This window comes from Henckelia pumila, chromosome 4 (assembly GCF_033568475.1).
Source record: "Henckelia pumila isolate YLH828 chromosome 4, ASM3356847v2, whole genome shotgun sequence".
Lineage (NCBI taxonomy): Eukaryota > Viridiplantae > Streptophyta > Magnoliopsida > Lamiales > Gesneriaceae > Henckelia > Henckelia pumila.
In genome coordinates this window covers 28,323,485-28,330,704 of record NC_133123.1, presented here as the reverse complement: position 1 = coordinate 28,330,704, position 7,220 = coordinate 28,323,485, and positions in this window count along the sequence as shown.

Sequence of the window (7,220 nt, the reverse complement as noted above, 5' to 3'; positions counted from 1 at the left end):
AGTGTAGTCTGCACACTAAGGGAAGACAAACGGGGAGCTCTACCACTCGCATAAAACTCAAGACCATACCTCTGAATCTCAACCTGCAACGGTCTAGACACTGACAAGGAGGTAATCACTGCAGTCTTCCTGCTCAAAGCATCTGCAACCACATTAGCTTTACCAGGGTGGTAGCTAATATTGCAGTCATAGTCCTTCACCAACTCTAACCACCTACGCTGCCTCATATTCAACTCCTTCTGGGTGAAAAAGTACTTGAGGCTTTTGTGGTCTGTGAAGATCTGACTCTTCTCTCCGTAAAGATAGTGTCTCCAAATCTTAAGAGCAAACACTACCGCTGCCAACTCTAAGTCATGAGTAGGGTAGTTCTTCTCGTGCTCCTTCAATTGCCTAGAAGCATAGGCAATAACTCTATCTCGCTGCATCAGAACTGCTCCCAATCCCAACTTGGAAGCATCAGTATACACCACAAAATCACCTTGCCCGGATGGCATGGTCAACACTGGTGCTGTCGTAAGAGCTTCCTTCAAAGTATCAAAGCTCCTTTGACACTCGGCACTCCAAACAAACTTGGCGTTCTTCTTAGTCAACGCTGTCATAGGCACAGCAATGGAGGAAAAACCCTTGATAAATTTTCGGTAATAACCGGCTAATCCAAGAAAACTGCGAATCTCAGACGCGCTCCTCGGTATAGACCACTCCTTCACTGCTTGAACCTTTGAAGGGTCTACTTCCACACCGCTCTTAGAAATAATATGACCCAAGAAAGCAACTTTCTCCAACCAGAATTCACACTTATCAAACTTGGCCAACAACTTGTGCTCTCGAAGCACCTCAAGAACGGTCCTCAAATGCTGTTCATGCTCCACTCTATCCTTCGAATAAATGAGGATGTCATCGATGAAAACAATGACAAAGCGGTCCAAGTAAGGCTGAAACACGCGGTTCATAAGATCCATGAAAACCGCGGGCGCGTTCGTCATCCCAAACGGCATCACAAGGAACTCGTAATGACCGTAACGAGTCCTAAAAGCTGTCTTCGCCACATCTGACTCCTTCACCTTCAACTGGTGATAACCTGAACGAAGATCAATCTTCGAAAAGACGGATGCACCTTGCAATTGATCGAAGAGGTCCTCGATCCTAGGTAATGGGTACTTGTTCTTCACCGTCACTCCGTTCAAACCTCGGTAGTCTATGCACAATCTTAGACTACCGTCCTTCTTCTTAACGAAGAGAACTGGTGCGCCCCATGGGGAGAAACTAGGGCGTATGAATCCCTTGTCAAGCAACTCTTGAATCTGCTCTTTTAACTCCTTCATTTCGGTAGGAGCCAATCTGTACGGTGCCTTGGAGATAGGCACAGTACCGGGAATCAAATCTATAGAGAACTCCACTTCTCTATCGGGCGGAATTCCCACAACATCGCTAGGGAACACATCCTCAAACTCCCTGACGATAGCCACATCAGAAATAACTGGTCGCTCTGGCAGCTCTGTCAAAGATAAACTGGCTAGAAATGACTCGCACCCACTAAGTACAAGCCTCTGAGCTTGCAAAGTAGAAATGACTCGAGTCTTCCTCAAGCTCTTAGCAGCCTCAAACCAAAACGGTTCCTCGCTCAGGCCTGACTAGTACTGACCTCTGCTGAAAATCTATCATCACCGCATTCTTCGTCATCCAATCCATCCCAAGAATCAGGTCAAACTCTGGCAAAGGTAGCACTATGAGGTCTGCTACCACTGACTGACCCTGCAAAAGCAATACAAGGTCTCTCACCAAGCTCCTGGTGGATAGCTCTTCCCCTGAGGGGATAGTAACTGAGAATCCAACCTCCAATTCCTCGCTCTGAATTCCCCTCTCAAGGGCAAAAGACTCCGATATAAAGGAATGGGTAGCCCCTGAGTCTAATAAGGCCCTCGTGGCTACGCCTGCCACAACAATCCTACCTGCATAGCAGTAGTTACAACGACGAAAGGTTGAAGTTAAAACCACGAGTTCTACTTAGGCTCATTCTAATTCAACAATTCCCAAACAAGATACTATTCATGCTAAACAGTCAAAGGTCCTAAGGCATGCAACAAGTTACTAGAGTAAAACCTCAAACAAGCAAAGATTTAGAGTCGCATGCATCAACAAATCTTTAACTGCTCTAACCCAAAAGTTAAGATATTACCTGTGAGAAGAGTAGTGTCTGGGTCGGCCTGCTCGGCCTCCATCACGAACACTCTGCCCTGCACGGGCCTCCTCAGCTCTGGACAATGGGTAGACATATGTCCTGGCTTCTTGCACTTGAAGCAAACTCCAGCATCCTTCAAACACTTCCCAAAATGCGGACGATGGCAAAACTGACAAATAGGCTTCTCCCCAGCCTTGGGAGGAACCTGTCTCTGGGCCTGACGCCCCTGCGGTGCCTGCTGTCCTGCTGTCCCTGCTGTCTCGGGGGCCCATGATACGGCTTCTTGCCGTGCTGCTGCTGCTGAGAGTGGCCCTGATGAGGGAAGGGCCTCTTGCCATGCGCCTCCGCGCTAATATCTCTCAGCGTCTGCTCGGACCTCAAGGCACGCCTCAGTGCTGAAGCATAATCAGATGGCTCAGCCATCAGCACATCCCTACGGATGGTAGGTCGAAGCCCTACAAGAAAGTGCTCCAGCTTCTCTTTCTCATCATCTCCAATCAACGGCACGAAATGGCAGCCTCTCTCAAACTTCACCACGAACTGGGCTACCGACAGATCACCCTGCCTCAAGCTCATAAACTCCGTCTTCAACCGGGCTCTCACATCAGCAGTAAAGTACTTCTCAAAGAACAACTTCTTGAACTCAGCCCAAGGTAGAGTAGCTGGGTTCACAATCTTCTCCATACCCTCCCACCAGAGGGCGGCATCATCCTGGAGGAGAAACACAGCACATCTCACTCTATCTGGATCTCCCATCTGCATATAGCGAAAGATCACCTCAAGGGAGCGGATCCAACCCTCCGCTATCAACGGATCAGTGGTGCCAGCGAAGTCCTTCGGATTCATCTTCCGAAACTGCTCATAAGTAGTCTCCGATCTAGCAACAGGAGCATCCACATGACGCTCGAGGATACGGGCCAATCCTGCTAGCACCTGCCCTCCTATATCCACCTGCGGCGCCGGTGGAGGCGGTGGAGGCGTAACTGCACGCGGATCATGACGACGAGCCATCTAAACGCATTGAGAAAATCCAACATTCAAATTTCATGCCTTAGAAAAATATTTTTACTTCAAATTTAAACTTCTCAATAACTCAAGAAACTAATACATCAAAACTTAAACAGATAGAGACATTAAACTTAAATCTTACAGACTTTGAGGCGAGATCCCCTGAGTTTCAGCAACAAGCAGTAGGCTCAGCCCAAACCAAGACCGTGCTCTGATACCAACTGAAACGACCCTAACTACTCGCTACTAGACTATAATTAAAATAAAGGAAAATTACGGATTTTTAAAAAATTTTGCCATGACTTATTTGTAAAACAAATAAGCCATCAAGACTCAAACAGCAATTTAAATAAGAAAAGAAAATTGACTTCAAAACTTAAGTGCGTTAAACATAAACATGCAATCCTAGTAACCACCTCCCGGTTACAGCATAAAGTAAACTAAAGCATTTAAAATTAATTCCAACGATAATCATAAACTTGCAAAAGCGGAAAACGTACTTCAAAACATAAGCTGTAGCACAGGGAATGCACATCCTGGCCATAAATACTACAAGATCTCAAATAATACTTCATTATTACAAATTCGATAACTGTGCGGAAAAACATAAACTAAAAGGAAGCAACGGTCACTGGGCCTTGCACTACCGATGGCCTCATCCCAGTAGATCACGCCCCTCCGTCTCCTCCACAAAATCCTCACCTGCAAACATTCAAGCATAGTGAGTCTAAAGACTCAACAAGCATAACTAGGATAATAACAAGGGTTTAAAATACGTGATGCAAAAACTCAATTAAACTGTAATATGCATGAAACTAGAAAGATATAGAAATCATGCATTAATGAACTCACACTATGATAAACTTTAACTTTCATAACATTCAACTTAGACTCATGCATAACTGAAAGACTGACATCAATGCAAAACGAGTCAACTAAAATTGTGAAACTTTAACTTTTAAACTTTTCTTTACTTTTTCCTCTTAGAAATCCGATCCCTGATTTGTGACCCTCTGTTTCGATCATGATCATGGCTGCAGTGCACTATGCCGGCAAGACGACGAGATTTCTCCCGCCGAACTTAACCCCTCTATGGCAAGGAGACCGAGATGCCTCCCGATCCCACATTGCCCCTCTGTGGCAAGGGTAAACAAGATGTCTCTTGCTCCTTGCCTAACCTCTATAACCTCTTGGTGAGTAGACCGAGGCATCCCCCGGCCTAGCAACACCCCTCTTGTCACAAACAGATCACTTCATTCAAAAATATTTGCTTTCTTTTCCCTTTTCATTTATAAAGACTCAACTCATACATTAAATGACATGCAAACAAGTAAACTTCCTTTTTCTTTATTAAACTCAAGAACACGTCAAATGCACACGAATAAGCAATCTTTAAGACATGAGACTCGACTCGAAAATGTGAGTTTAAGGTGGATGAGTGGCTGCCCCTAAGTCCAAAGAAGACAACTTACCCAACAAAATCCTCAAACTTGACTTAACTCGAGCAAGTAAACCGAAAAGCCCTTAACTTTGTCATGCCTTATCCAAAACCCGTCCCGCTTGAACCGACACTCAACAAACACTCCAAATCATCCCAAGGAATAGGTGGTATCATCAAAAGATCAAAAGAGCAAATTTACAACACACAAAAATCGGACAGCCCTTATTCAAAGGAAAAATCTGCACTTGCACCCAATTTTGTAAAATCCATAACTCACTCAATTCTTATCCGATTCGAGCCCATTTTACATCGACACGACCACAACGTCATGAACTTTACCATGGAATAGCCTAACCCTGCCCAGACCTCAGCCACGACCCTGCCCTGCCCCGAACAGTACTGCCCTGCACACTCACACACCTCCAATTCCAACAATTCAAACACTTAGCCCACTTTCCTCAACTTATCTCCACACCAAACACCCAAACACCTCAAATAACCTCTCTTAGGACTTTTCCCAAACACTTGTGCTACACTCAATCCACACTTTCACAACACATATCAAGAACATCAAGAATTAACCATCAAAACTCCAAAATGTTGAACAATCAATCAAGACCAATGCAAGACCATTAAATACTTCAACATCAAATAAATTTCAGCCCCTACACATGCAACATTTCGAAAATTAGGTCCATATACAATCTGAAATTTCGAATTTTGGCAAGGACACTCAATTAATTCCATGTCAATGCACATATACTCAACATTAATCCACATAAACTCAACTCCCTAACATATTTAGAAAAAATCAGCCCCTAAACATGAAAAATTCGAAACCCTAACCTTCTAACAACATGCATTCTCGAAAATATTGCAAGAAATCATAAGGGTGGGGGTAGATATTGCTTGAATGTGAGCCCAAAGGAGTAGCTACACTTGCCTTTCAACCTTTTACCCAATAATTTCGAAAATAAGGGGAGATGGAGGGAAGAACTCTAGGTCAAACTCCAAGCTAAGCTCCTTGTGGAGCTCCTCCGGCAGTGGGGACGGCGGCAGGCGGCGGCGGACGGGTGGCTGGCGGCGGCGAGCGGTCTTCTTCAAGAGAGAGGGGAGGAGGCGGCTAGGGCTAGGGTTTGGGAGTTAGGGTTGTGTCTTGATTTTTTTTTTTAATTGAAATGTTTTAATGATAGTGTAAATTAAAAGTGTAGTGTATTGTGTGTAGTGTTTTAAAATTTCACTTGTACTAGCAAAAGTACTACTTGTACTATTAAAACTTTATACCTCAAACTTTTTTGCTATTTTCAAACTTCTAAATTTAAAATTTCAACTCACAACATTTTGATTGAAATTACACTAACCCGGATTTAATAAAATCATATTTTATGAAAAATTTAGGAAATAACCCAAGAAAATGATAAAATTGCTTTTTGACCCCTAAAAATTCAAAATTTGCATTTTTGGCCAAAACCCCCCTTTTACCTCTAACTTAAAATCTTAAAATTAAAAATCTTGAAAATAAACCACCGAAGCCCACCGTCGTCGCCTGCCTGGATAAAAATTACTAACTAAACAGTTCAAGGCATTTAATTCAAATAAGTCAAGCAAGGCTAACTTTAACTGAAACTTAAACAATTAACTTCAAGAAATTTAAAATATAAATACTGAAAATAATTTTTGGCATGATTTTCAAATTTTAGAAGTTCTTGGTGCTACAATTCCTCCCTCCCTAATAAGAAATTTCGTCCTCGAAATTTAAACTTACCAAAAAGCTTCGGATATCGAACTCTGATATCTGCTTCTGCTTCCCAAGTGGCCTCTTCATCCGAATGGTTCTGCCATCTCACCTTGATCATTGGAATCGACTTGTTACGGAGTCTTCTCTCCTGTCTATCCAAAATCCGGATGGGCTTCTCCTCATAGGTCAAGTGAGGAGATAGCTGAAGCGGTTCCGAACTAAGCACATGGGATGGGTTCGAGATGTACTTCCTCAACATCGACACATGGAAGACATTATGGATCTTATCAAGGTTAGGCGGCAAGGCCACTCTATAAGCCAGTACCCCTACCCTATCCAAAATTTCGAAGGGCCCTATGAACCTCGGTGCCAACTTCCCTTTCTTTCCAAACCTCATCACACCCTTCATGGGTGCAATACGGATAAAAACATGATCACCCACCGAGAACTCCAAGTCTCTCCTCCGGTGATCAGCATAGTTCTTCTGCCTACTCTGGGCAGTCCTCATCCTAACACGGATCTTAGCCACTACCTCTGTGGTCAACTGAACAATCTCCGGACCAAAGTCTGATCTCTCACCTATCTCATCCCACAACACTGGAGATCTACACTTCCTCCCATATAGTGCCTCGTAGGGAGCCATGCCAATAGTGGACTGAAAACTGTTATTATATGCGAATTCCACTAGTGGTAGTCTCGACTCCCAACTACCTTGAAAATCAATAGCACATGCCCTCAAAAGATCCTCCAAAATCTGAATCACCCTCTCTGACTGGCCATCAGTCTGCGGGTGAAAGGCGGTGCTAAAAAGTAGCTTCGTACCCATAGCAGAATGAAGACTCTTCCAAAAAGAC